We start from the raw sequence: 14,013 nt of genomic DNA on the forward strand, positions 1-14,013 counted from the left end.
TCATTTATGACGTCATCAAGGTCATATTAGTTTTTCGTCAATAACTCCCGATCAAATTGAGCTAGCGAGTCGAGAAAGCCACCAATGGACTCGGGAAGACCTGCCGAATCGAATGATATGCAACATGACCTCTTTCTACAAACTTCGTGACCTAGGGGTGCTGACCTGACCTTGACCTGAGGTCAACACCCTAAGTTGACCTGACCCGGACAAAAAGTATATCATTCGACGCGCCTGAGCGAGGCGAACACGATGCTGCCAAAATCGCGGCTCTGCGGCCGTTTTTTGCAAAGTTATTCACCAAAAACTGAACCGTACCTTGGGGCACTTGACCTGACCTCAGAGGTCACCGGTTGACCTAGGACCTTAAAATCGGGTACCAATCTCTGCGTCTCGTAACGGCGCACACGCTCGTTTTTTCCGCGACGCGCTAGCTCCACCAGGGGCGAAACGGAGAGGGGGGGGGTCGTACCCGCCCCCCCCCCTCGGCCGGCGCGTATGTAGAAAACCAATAGGTCCGGCGAGGGTTAAGTCGGCTCCTGAGCCACGTAGCGACACGTGGTACCTAAGCGGCGTTCAAAGAAGCGTCCAAAACAATGACGTAATTACTTTGTTCATTTTTTTAGGGTAGGTCACACTCACAGGTCAAGTCATCAGAGGTCAGTAAAGATCAAATTTCGCCTTTTTCTGACAAGGCGGCGCATAGCTCAGAAACAGATAGAGCCATGTACAGCGCCACGAAAAACAAAAACGAATTCGATGGCTCTATTATCTCTCTTTCTGTACATTGTTCTTAGCTTTGACCTAACGTCAACTGCTTCACTTAGCATCCAGAGGGCAAAAACTGTCAACGTAGACGCTTTTTAAGGAAACGGTTTTTCTGCAATAACTTTTGACACAAAACTTCCTAGAGCTTACTTTTAACGGCATCGTGTTCCTCTCGTCGAAACTCGTCGGGTTAGCTATAATTCACCCTTAACCCTCGCATGTGTGCGGCGTTTGCCAGCTTCTAATGTGTAGGGGGGGGGGGGGTCGGTTGGACCCCCCCCCTTGCCGTTTGGCCCCTGATCGAGCTAGAGCTTCGCGGAAAAAACGAGCGTGTTGCCCGTGACGAGAGGAAGCCGATGATACCCAATTTTAAGGTCCTAGGTCATTGGTTGACCTTCCAGGTCAGGTCAATGACCCAAAGTCGGGAAAATCGGGACCTGTTAGAAAGTCGTAAAGTGTGGCTGTTAAGGGGTTTTTCGGGGTGCTGATCACGAATATCGTGTTAGTTTTGATCACAGATGATGTCTTTAAGCATTTAGACCAGGTCGGGTCAGGTCAGGTCAGGTCAACCAGTAGGCGTCGTGACGGGTATTCGTAGTACGTGTCAACCGCCTCTGACAGCTTCGTAACATGTTACGAAGGCACCAAAACTACTTCGTAAATGTTCAAATGGTTGCTAAATTCGAATTCAGCTCAAAAAACTAGCCTAGAAACATGTACAGCTCGAAAAAGTGAACCGAGGTCACCCGAGGTCACCAAAGGTCAATGACCTGACCTGACCTTCAGGTGACCTTGACACCCACCCTAATGCATGGAAGCAACATCAAATCACATGTTTGAACGTTTGAAACCACGAAAAGCTTGCAAACGCGCGGCTAATGCGAGCCGACATACGCAGAATCGCGATTCCGGCCAAACATGGTCTCGGAAAAGAGGTCACATGTCAAAGGTCATTTGGGTCAGGGTCATGAAATTTTCAGGGTAGGTGTAAAATTGATCAATGTGAGGGTACTGAAAGTTTCGTCGCGATCGGCCGCTTTTTACGCGAGTTATTCGCGAAAAACCATGGGGGGGTCCATCCGACCCCCCCCCCCCCTACACATGCGAGGGTTAACCCGCGCACCGTTGGGGTCTGCCGAACAACGCGCCCTGCTGGGGGGGGGCAATTTGCCCCCCCCCTAAGATCTCGAGAACCACGCAACATAGCGACAAGCGGCAAACGGTGTTGGTTAGCCTCAACAGGGAACTAACTACCTTGTGTCCCAATTTCATTGACCTAGGTCAAACCGATGACGTCACAGGTCAGGTCAAATGTCGAATTTTCACCGTTTACAGGCAAGAAATGCGTTGTAAAATCGAGTGAAATGCATTTCAATGAAAATCATCGATGGGGAAATGTTCGTCAAACACATATTTTGCTATTTGAGGTCACTGATACCAGGTCAGGTCACATAGGTCAGGTCGCTGAGGGTCACAATATGAAAATATCATGTGATGTATGTTTTAAAGCCCATTTTATATGCCAAATGCGATTATGTGGGTCAGGCAGCCTTTGGGGTCAGTCTAGATTATGTTCTGGTGAAGGTCAGGTCAAGGTCAGGTCAAATTAGGTCAAATTTTAAAGTTGATATTTTTCCATAAAATGTGTATCGATTCGATGCAGCTCGTCACGGGGAGTTCTATTGTGGTCTTTGTTTTGCGCTACGTGGTCTAGAATTGCTGAAATTGAGTTCAAAAATTTGACGTCATTAATTTTGAACAGTTTTCTCGCTATAACTTGGTCAACAAATGAGGTATCAATTTCAAATTCGGTATGCATATAGAAGAGCGCAGGGCCTATCACATATACCTATTCGATTCGTTTTTTTTTTAATTCGGAAAAATGGGATTTTTTTACGTTTTTTTTAAATTTTAGTGGGTCTAAATCCCAAAATTTTGAAAATCCGAGATAGCAGTTTTGTAGCGCCGCTTTTTGGCTACATGACCACCATATACCTAAAGAACTTTGAAATTGCTTGGTAACTGTAGCTTTTGTAAGCGTTTCAAGATTTCATGTTTTTTGCTCATTTTTGCTCGAACATGACCTCAGTTTGACCTCAATAACTCCTGACCTAAGGCGAACTAAGACTCGTAATTTTGTGTGAAGCCAGGTGTCAAATTGATGCCCGGGAAGGTACTGAAAATTTGGCGGCGGCCGTTTTCTTGCTATTCAGAAAAAACACGGGGGCCAAATTGCCCCCCCCCCCCAGCGGGGCGAGGGTTGACCCTCTCGGGCCCGGGGCTGTTCCTCCCCCTGGCGAATATAGGCGATAGTTTCCAGCGAAACTTTCAGTACCTTTTCCCCCATCAATTTTACATCATGTTAAGAAAAAATGGGACCTAGCCTGACGGTGACGTCACTGGGTCGATTTTTCTAGACCCCTGGACGACTAACTTCGGCGTCACAGACGTGAACTTCAAATAGCTGCCAAAAATCGAGGTTAATTAATAGATAAACACAAATTATGAGAACGGTTGTGTAACGTTTCACCTAGGGAAAATAGAGAAGTAGGTGACCTGAGGTCAGAGGTCAGGTCAACGACCCCGAGCTGGTTAGTTTTTCGCAAATCAACAAAATATGGTCATAGAGCTACGGCAGTGGTATCAACTCATTCGTCTTGCCAAACCACGTCGAATGACTATATTTTGTTTGGAAAAAAAATCAAGTCTATGTTGACCTCATATGACCTAGAATGATTTGGTTGACCCATAGACCTCTGTACGGTTCTCCAGTAAAAGTCTTGTTGGTTTTGCTTTTTCGGACATATCTGGTCCTATATAATGTTCAAATGCATAAGTATCAACCCGAATTATGTGTATGCACATTTACCACGAGACTGTGAAATTGCATCGTTGTATGCCAAATACTTTCCGAGGTATTCACCAAAAACCTCATTTTCTGCCGTTTGGGGTATTCTGGCCGCAATCTTCCTGGGAGTGGGATCGCCTATGGCATCAGTAGAGCCATCTAACGAGAGGAACGAGGAAACACAGAATCATGAATGAATCGAGCGCGTAGTAAACGGTGTATGAAAGGGAGACTCGGCAGAGGCTATCCGGGTGGCCGGCGCGCGGCGCGCCCTTAGGCATCGGCCGACCCTTCGGACCACGTGGGGTCAAAGGTCGCTCTCGGGAAGTCTCGGCTCTGGGTTTTAGCGCTGTGCAGTCATGAAGGGAGGATAGGATAGCGCTAGCCCGACTGACTAGTATCTCGGCTGATTCGTGTGGGGTGGAAGGGAGCACAGAACGGGATGGCGGTTAGTGGTGGATGGTGGGATGGTGGTTAGGTTAGTGCGTACTGCGTAGAACGTAGCTGAACATGCATTGTTTTTTTTCATGGCAAACAACATGCAGCATAATGTGCGGGATCAGCCAGAACTCATACAAAAAGGAAATAATAATTCGGCCGAGGGAGTGGATGAGTGCCGTGACAAAGCATGACGATGCTGCCAAAATCGGGATGCTTTTTTGCCCCCATTTTTTTTTTACCCCTAACATGCAGCGCTTTATCCGAACTTAGAGGTCCACGACTGTCCTTAGACCTTAAAATCGCACCCGTCCGGTGCGCCACCTTTTCTTCAGGGGCGCTCTTCTTGGCTGTATCTGTTCTTACCAATAACTAAAGCAAATCGAATGTATAACAAAAAAGGCATACCTCAAACACAGTTTTATTCACATCCGCTCATGTGCATACTTTTTTGACCTATACCTTCTCGCATCATAATATATCACTTCAGTGCTTAACCTTCAACGGAATTTTGGGTTTTCTGCATATACCCCGGCCGAGAGGGGGGCGATTACGACCCCTCTCCGTCTTTTTGTCCCTAATTGAGCTAGCGCCTTGCGGATAAAACTGAGCGCGTGCGTCGTATGAGATGCAGCAACTGGTACCCGAGTTGAATGTCTCAGGTCAACTGATAAACTCTGAGGTCAGTATAAGTGCTCCAATTCGCGGGATCGGTTTTTGGTAAGCAACTTCACCATAAGTGGTTACAGAGCCAAGATAATGGCACCATCGAGTTTTGCATGCTCAAGCGCGTCGAATAGTATACGCTTTGTTTTTGTTGAGGCCAATTTAAGGTGTTCACTTCAGGTCATGTCAGGGCAGAGCCACTCAGGCCACGAGGCTGGCTCAAGGAGGTCATATCGCTTATTCGATTCGGTAAGTCCTCACAAGTCCACTGTGGCTTCCCGACACGCCAGCTCAATTTGATCGGGACTTTTTGGTGAAAACTCCTGTGACCTTAGTGACGTCATAAATGAAGTCGCCTAACTTTAAGAATGGAAAAGTGAATGCTGGGGCTTGCAAAGATTGTATGAAGTCGCGAATTAATGCGCTTGAGACAGCTTTAGATGGCTCCCGGCGCCAAAATAACAGCTTTCATATTTCCCAATTGATTAACCCGCGCCCCGTTGGGCTCTGCCGAGCAACGCGCCCCGTTGGGGGGGGGGGCATTTTGCCCCCCCCCCCTAAGATCTCGAGAACCACGCAACCTAGCGACAAGCGGCAAACGGTGTTGGATAGCCCTATCAGGGAACTACCTTGTGACCCAATTTTATTGACCTAGGTCAAACCGATGACGTCACAGGTCAGGTCAAAGGTCCAATTTTCACCGTTTACAGGCATTTCAAGAAATGCGTTGTAAAATCAAGTAAAATGCATTTCATTGAAAATCATCGATGGGGAAATGTTCTTCAAACACATATTTTGCTATTTGAGGTCACTGATACCAGGTCAGGTCACAGAGGTCAGGTCACTGGGGGGTCACAATATGAAAATGTCGTGTGATACATGTTTTATGGCCCATTTTACATGACAAATGCGATTATGTGGGTCAGGCAGCCTTTGGGGCCAGCTTAGGTCACGTTTTGGTCAATGTCAGGTCAAGGTCAGGTCAAGGTCAGGTCAAATTAGGTCAAATTTCAAAGTTAATATTTTTGCATAAAATGGGTATCGAATCGATGCAGCTCGTCACGGGGAATTCAATGGTGGTCTTTGTTTTGCCGTACGTGGTCTAGAATCGCTCAAAATTGAGTTCAAAAATTTGACGTCATCATTTTTGAACAGTTTTTTTCGCTATAACTTGACCAAAAAACGAGATATCGATCTGAAATTTGGTATGTATATAGAAGAGCGCAGGGACTATCACATATATTCCGTTTTTTTCGAAATTCGGAAAAATTTTGGATTTTTTAAAGTTTTTCTAAAAAAATCAATTTTTTGAATTTTTTGGGGTCAAAAACCCAAAATTTTGAAAATCCGAGATAGCAGTTTTGTAGCGCCGCTTTTTGTCTACTAGACCATATAAAGAACTTTGAAATTGCTTGATTACTGTAGATTTGGTGAGCGTTTCAAGGTTGCATGTTTTTTGCTCATTTTTGCTCGAACATGACCTCAGTTTGACCTCAATAACTCCTGACCTAAGGTGACCTAAGACTTGAAATTTGGTGTGAAGGTGTCAAATTGATGCCCGGGAAGGTACTGAAAATTTGGCGGCGCTGCGCGCCGCCGTTTTCTTGCTATTTAGGAAAAACCACAGGGGGGGCAAAATGGCCCCCCCCCCCAACGGGGCGAGGGTTAATAATCATGAGGTTGCGTGACCGACCTGACTTCAGGTGACTCTTAAGAAAAATACGAGATAGCTACATACAATTTGTGAGGCCTCTGGGAGATAGTACTAGATCATATAAGCTTCATTCCCCGTTGAAAAGTCCCCTGGCACGAAGGGTGCTGCGACGTCGCGACATTTTGGGACCTTACAGAGGTTCACTTTTGACGTCATTGGTTAACGGCCTGACCTTAACCTTCGCACTAATGATGTTCGACACTGAGAGGGTGTCGAACAGACCTCCTACCCTCAGTTTTTCGCAAATAACTCTCGCAAAAAGCGGCTGATTACGACGAAACTTTCAGTACCCTCGAGTTAATCAATATTACGCCTACCCTATAATTTGTATGACCTTGACTAAAAAAAAACCTTTGACTTGTGACCTGTTTTCCGAGACCATGTTTGGCCGGAATGGCGTTTTGGAGTATTTTGAGTAGAGCGCTTTTATTGTCTTTTTGTGACTTTAAGCGATCAAACATGTGAAAGGATGTTGATCCCATGGATTCTAGTGGGTATCAAGGTCACGTGAAGGTCAGTCAGGTCACTGACCTTTGATGAACTTCGTTCACTCTTTCGAGTTTTACATGTTTCTAGGGTAGATTTTGGAGTTGATTTCGCATTTAGAAACCGTTTGAACATTTAAGAAGTAGTTTTGGTTCCCTCGTAACATGTGACCTGACCTGACATGACCCGACATGGCCTAAATGCACGAAAACATCATCTGTGATCAAAACTAACTTGAATTTCGTGATCAGCACCCCGCAAAACCCTATAACAGCTTCACTTTACGAAGCTCTAACAGGTCCCGATTCCCCGACTTTTGAGCTATATTGACCTGTCAACCAATGACCTAGGACCTTAAAATTGGGTGTCATCGGCCTCCTCTCGTCACGGGCAACACGCTCTTTTTCCGCGAAGCTCTATAGCTCGATCAGGGCTGAACGGCAAAGGGGTCCAACGGACCCTTCTTCCCCCTTTACGATAGACGCTGGCAAAACACCAATGTGGGCGAGGGTGAAAATACAGCTGCTGTCATAAAAATTCAGCTTGAATCAAAGGTAAGGCTTGCCAAATTTCAGCTCTTGCAGCTATCAACAAAAATAAATATGTGGAGGCGGCACCCGCCTCCCCGCCGCCCCCCCCCCCCCCACCCCCTCTCCTCTCGGCCACTGCCAGCGAGGTTTTAAGCGTATCATACACGTTACAAAGCATCATATCAAGAGGACACGCCCCAGCAGTCATATGCACTGAACACAAACTTATTACCCACGCTAGTGTATCAGCACCATAGCACATGGTCGAGACTGTCGTCAGCCACGGACTCGCACTCAACCAACCTCTGAGCCCGTTGACTGCGGGTGACCTTGACATGTCAAGCCTGATCGGCGGCCGGCCGCTGTCGTGCGGTCGTTACACACGGAGGGGAGGGAGACACAAAGCTCTACGTTATAGCTGACCTCTGACCTTTCCCTGCGCCCTGGCCACTGACCCCGCTCCATGTCGCTGGGCGGTGGCATGGCGGTGGAAACCGTTTCTAGTCTCTACCCATGCCACCATTCTAACCCTCCCCTCCCCACGCTACTACGCGGCGTGGAGTACGCTCGTGCGTAACTGGGCAGAGCAAGGGATCACGCGATACAGGGGCGGAACTGGTTGCCCTCCCGCTCGCCGAGCGACCAACGACTAATACCCTGGGGAACCGTACATATACAGAGGTCTATGGTTGACCTTGACACGTGAAAGGTCGCATATGATAGATTTGTGACAGATGATCACGAATCTGGCATTCTATTTTGCGCTATGAGCATTCGTTTAGAGCCTCAGGATGGCAAAATTGTCTCAACTATTATGACTGACTTGAATCAGTGAAATAGTTTCAAGCAAGGATACTCTTCCGTGACCTTGATCTTGGGCAGCCTTGTATCGTAAGAACCACAAATAGGGCCCTGATAATCCTCAAAACACTTAAAGACATCTGGGAAATTAGTAAACAAGGTATGCGAAAAATTGCAAAGTTTGAGGTCAATTATGTAAATGACCTTGACCTTGACCTTGAATATTGAGCACAGCATCGGAATCCTCACGTTCTCTTCTTTCGTGCAACATCCAATTTAGCCGGTTTTACGCATCCTGCCGTCCTCTAGAACACTTACGCTGAGATCGCTACACATGTGCCGGTTTTTGCCTTTGACCTTGACCTCTGACCTTGAAAATCGACCTGAGGTCAAAAATGTTAGGTGTCTTAGAATAGACCGGGGGCAAAAAACGCCGCCGCCCCCCCCCCCCCCCCCGGGCTGTGGCGGTTAGGATTATCCCCGGGCCCGGCCGGGATATGATTACCTTGATAGAGCAATTTCAAAATTTGAAAAAAAGAAAAGTCATGGCATAAATCAAGAAAGTCACGTTGCATCCAGACCCATGCCACTCCACTTTTGATGGCATCCCAAGAGGGCCTCAGGACAATTGCTCCAGAATTGCGGAGAAAGTCAAACGCACTCTATGTCTATTCATGTTCGCGACCTTTCATATAACATCTTTTTTTATTTTTATCAATCGCAAATGTTCGGAGATGTGACCAAAACAAATGATAACGCTACTTTTGGAACACAGGGTATTCACTTCAGCAGCGTCCGAAGTATGTACAATGTAACTTCTATGTTTGCATGTATGTGTGCATTTACAATCATTAGCGATACACAGCTGGCGTGGCGATAAATGCTCAAAGGGAGACAGCTGGCAGGCAATTTGTTCATACCTCCGCTCCCAGTCACGTGGAAGGGAGCCGCGACCATATAAGTAGGGGGAGGGGGCGTCAGGAGCGGCTGGCGGCCTGGGAACTGGCCTTGTGGCCTGTGAGCGGAAGTCGGCCTGGCCGCGGCAGTGGCGTCTCACGGCCGGCTGCCACGCGTACAGCGTACAGTGCCGGGCGTAACCGATTCAAAGGCGGAAGACCCCCCCCCCCCGTCAACACCGCAGCTGTGGGGTGAAGGCTGTGAGGCGGAGCACCCGAGAGGCCACTTCCTTCCGTATGTCGGCTGGCATGCACAGTGCACAGTACAGTGCCCCTTAGCTGTGCAAGGGGGGTTTTTGGGCGCCCGGACTAAAGTGGTCTTCGGCGTTGCTGTGCAAGGGTGTGGGGTCAATAGACATCTGTTTTCTTATTATTTCTCTGAAAGGGACCGACAGTCAACAAAGTACAGCCCTGACAGCTGATTTGCAAAACCACACAGTTACATCTCAATTGCACTGAAGGCTTCGGCTGACTTGGTGACCTAGCCTGATCTAGTCCAGATTGATTAGGTACTTACTTACCATTGTCATTCAGGGGTGTCAGATTGTTCCTCTGGCCGATAACACCGTGATGGCTACGCTGATTCCCTTGAAGCTTGGCCTAACGATGGCCACTGACCAAGGGCCATTCATCGGGCCATACCTATATTTTTATCAATCCCAGCTGTGGTGCTACGCTACTGCACGTGGGCACGTGCATCTATTCTCATCTCATCTCATCTCAAGGACGGCGGAGCTAAAAAGGAAAACCAGCGCTTGAAATAGGTACGCTGCTATAGAGACCAACTTACTGGGTAAGGTGCTCAACCCACTATTGCGCTCAATCATTTTTCATCCAAAAGCACGTTTCCTTTGTTATTTATTTTTAACCTTCATGGATGCTTGTGCAAGACCTCACTGAAATTATAAAAACGCAACCATGAAAGAAGCATGAGATAATTGCACTCATGGTGGTAGAGTGACAAGATCAAAGTTATGGGGACCGTACCTAACGGTCATATGTATTTGCAAGTAAAGTTGTATGTTACTACATAGTTATGAATTATCCGTTATTGGATCATTTCTCACCTATTTCAACGCCTGGCAAAACAGTAATGTTTCACTGCGTCAAGTAGGTATGATCTCTAGAGTGGCCACCCACCTTGCTGTGTGAAGGGCGCAACGATCGTTTTTTGCTGTGGCTGATGGCTCACCCTGACACCTTGCGAAGGGATGTTTCTTTTTTGTTAACCTTCGCCCCAGTGCAGTGGGGGAGGGCATATGTTACCATCCTGTCGCGTTTTTTTGCGTGCGAATAAAAAACCGCGGCGCTACCCGCTTGGAGTAGCTTTCTGTACATCAATTTTGGACAATGTGTGAAATTTTTACCTCAGGTTATGTCAGGTCAGGTCACCAGGTCAAATTAACTGACCAAGCCTAAAAAAGTTTGCAATCATACCCAGCCTGCAGTGTTTGTCAGAGAGGTTTTAAACTTGGTGGGTTGCATGATGTTATGGGCGCCTATAATTTGTATATCTCGGATTTTTTATATCCGTGACCTAAGGTCAGGCCAGTAGCGTGACCTTTCCCCTATAAGTCAATGGAGAAAAACGAAAATGCCTCTAGATCCGTGTGTACGCGTAGGAACAGTCCAAATATTTCAGAATCACAATGATTTGGACCACCCGTGACCACCAAGGTGTCTTTTTGCTGATAGCCTCTAGAAAGGTCATCCGAGGTCATTGGAGGCTACAATCAGAGAGTTATTTTTGCCAATAACTCTCGATTGGAAAGAGATAGAACGCTGGGGATGGCCTCATTGTGTTTGTCTTGCCGAGACGCATCGACTGATATGCAACATGACCTTTTACGGTGAGGTCATGACCTTGACCTGAGGTCAAATTTTCAAGTTGACCTTTCAAGGTCATATTATAGTTCATTCGACGCGTCTCGGCGAGAGGAACACGATTCTGGCAATAGAAATGTCATGGCTTTCCTAAGTCAAAAGTTATTGTCGAAAAACACTTTTCGTAAAAACAGTTATTTTTTATGTTTTTGCCCTCTGGAGGCTAAACCATTGACCTGAGGTCATTTTTGATGATAACCTTAAAACAAAAGAAGACTTCAAAAGCTATCGATTGCTTTTCTCAGCATTTTTGTAGCTATCATAGTTCCTGAGATAATGGCATGTTTTCTGAAAAATATAATGACAATTCGCAAATTTTGACCTTTGATGACCTCTGGTGACCCCAATATTGCTCTAAGATGAAAAAAATGACAGAAATACTTTCAAACTTACGCATCGAACGCTATCGACTGCTTTTTACTGCGTCTTTTTAGCCCTCTTAGTTTTTGAGTTAGAGGTGGGTGGTAACATATGCCCCCCCCCCCCCCCTCACTAGGGCGAAGTTGGCTGAGACCGCCACTGGTGACTGGGGAGCGGGTTTACCTGCATATGCTCGCATGTTTTTAGTTGAGGTGCTTCGACCTGATAACTAAACAGTGTTGTGCATATATTTACACGGGTTTTTAGGTTGCAAAAGACACCATATGCAAGTGTCGAAAGGCCAACCCTCGCCAGGCCAAGGGGTTGATACAAACCTCCTAAGGTTATAGCGTAAGAACCTAAGGTAAAGATCAAACCTGACCGGAAAAGGTCATGTTGGATGTCAGTCGATTCGAATGGTCGACCTGAACACATCTAAGGTGCTTTCATCGCTCTAGTCTGCCTCTATCAAAAGAGATTACCAAACAACTGCTGAGAACCTTTTATGACCTGAGGTGACCTCAGGGACATGAGAAGGGGTCACGGATCCTTGTTTCCGCTACAGTATGTCATTTTTACTTGTAAGTCGGTGTTGAGAGTGAATTTACAGTGGCGATCGTCCAAAATACACGCCTTTCAATTTTCTCCCAATGACTTATACCTAAAAGAGTGCGTGCAAAATTGGTGTGATGTTAGGTCTCCGATATCAAAATTTCGAGATATACATTTTTTACATACTGTTATACCCTTATCGATCTCTGAAAGTTTCAAAGCGATTGTTCAGCCACTGTAGCTCTGAGTAGCATTCCAACTTTTTTCTGAGTTAAGGTCACTTGACGTGACCTGGTGACCTGACCATAAGCGACCTAGGTCTGAAATTTTCACAACATGTGGGGAAAAGATGTATGAACATATGTGCCACAAACGGCGGTGCTTTTATTGATCTAATGGAGCACAATATTCTCACAAGGATGAGTTATCAGTTATGTTATAACCCTCGCCCCGCTGGGGGGGCCAATTTGGCCCCCTGTGGTTTTTCCTGAATAGCAAGAAAACGGCGGCGCGCAGCGACGCCAATCTTTCAGTACCTTACCGGGCATCAATTTGACACCTCCACACAAAATTTCAAGTCTTAGCTCACATTAGGTCAGGAATTATTGAGGTCAAACTGAGGTCATGTTCGAGCAAAAATGAGCAAAAAACATGAAATTTTGAAACGCTCACCAAAGCTACAGTTAGGTACTTAGCAATTTCAAAGTTTTTTATATGGTCATGTAGAGGAAAGACGGCGCTACAAAACTGCTCTCACGGATTTTCAAATTTTTTGGATTTTGACCCCCAAAAATTCAAAAAGTTGATTAAACGCAAAACAAAATCCAAAAGTTTTTTTGAATTTCTAGAAAAACCGGAATATATGTGACAGTTCCTGCGCTCTTCTATCTACATACCAATTTTTAGATCGATACCTCTTTTTTGGCCCAGTTATAGCGAAAAAAAAACTTCAAAATTGATGACCTCAAATTTTTGAACTCAATTTTTGGCAATTCTAGAGCCCGTAGCGCAAAACAAATACCACCATTGAACTCCCCGTGACGAGCGGCATCGAATCAGTACCCATTTTATGCAAAAATATCAACTTTGAAAATTGACCTAATTTGACCTTACCTTGACCTGACCTTGACCTAACCTTCACCAGAATATATTCTAAACTGACCCCAAAGGCTACCTGACCCACATAATCGCATTTGACATATAAAATGGACCATAAAACATGTATCACATGATATTTTCATATTGTGACCCTCAGTGACCTGACCTCTGTGACCTGACCTGGTATCAGTGACCTCAAATAGCAAAATATGTGTTTGGCGAACAATACCTACCCCATCGATGATTTTCAATGAAATGCATTTTACTCGATTTTACAACGCATTTCTTGAAATGCCTGTAAACGGTGAAAATTCGACATTTGACCTGACCTGTGACGTCATCGGTTTGACCTAGGTCAATGAAATTGGGTCACAAGGTAGTTCCCTGTTGGGGCTATCCAACGCCGTTTGCCGCTTGTCGCTATGTTGCGTGGTTCTCGAGATCTTAGGGGGGCCAAATTGCCCCTCCCTCCCCCCCCCCCAGCAGGGCGCGTTGCTCGGCAGACCCCAACGGGGCGCGAGATAACCTGCAGCTTACGAAATACGTCGTCACCGTTCCGTGCTTCTATCCTCAGGATACTGAAATCCTTCTCCTCCACGCTGCAGCCCCCCTCCGGGCTGGACAGGCAATTTTATCTCATGCGGGCTGCTCCCTTGGAGCGGCACCGCTGCTCCCGAGGGAGCGCACCCCGTAGCCGGGTGCAGTGAGTGCCTTGGGGCTGGATGGCCTGTCCTCTGGACGGGCTCAGCCCCGGCGACTCACTAGGGTGCCTGCCCAGACCAATGTCTCCCCCTACATCCTACCATCCTCCCGGCTCTGAAATGGTCTTACTGGACCGAAAGGGCCTAACCCAACAAAAAAAAACAAAACAAAAAAAAAAAACGTCGTCTCCCGGAGCTGCACGGTCAGGGT

The sequence above is a fragment of the Amphibalanus amphitrite genome, unplaced genomic scaffold, assembly GCF_019059575.1.
Source record: "Amphibalanus amphitrite isolate SeventyFive unplaced genomic scaffold, NRLGWU_Aamphi_draft 000213F_arrow, whole genome shotgun sequence".
NCBI classification, from domain to species: Eukaryota; Metazoa; Arthropoda; class Thecostraca; order Balanomorpha; family Balanidae; genus Amphibalanus; species Amphibalanus amphitrite.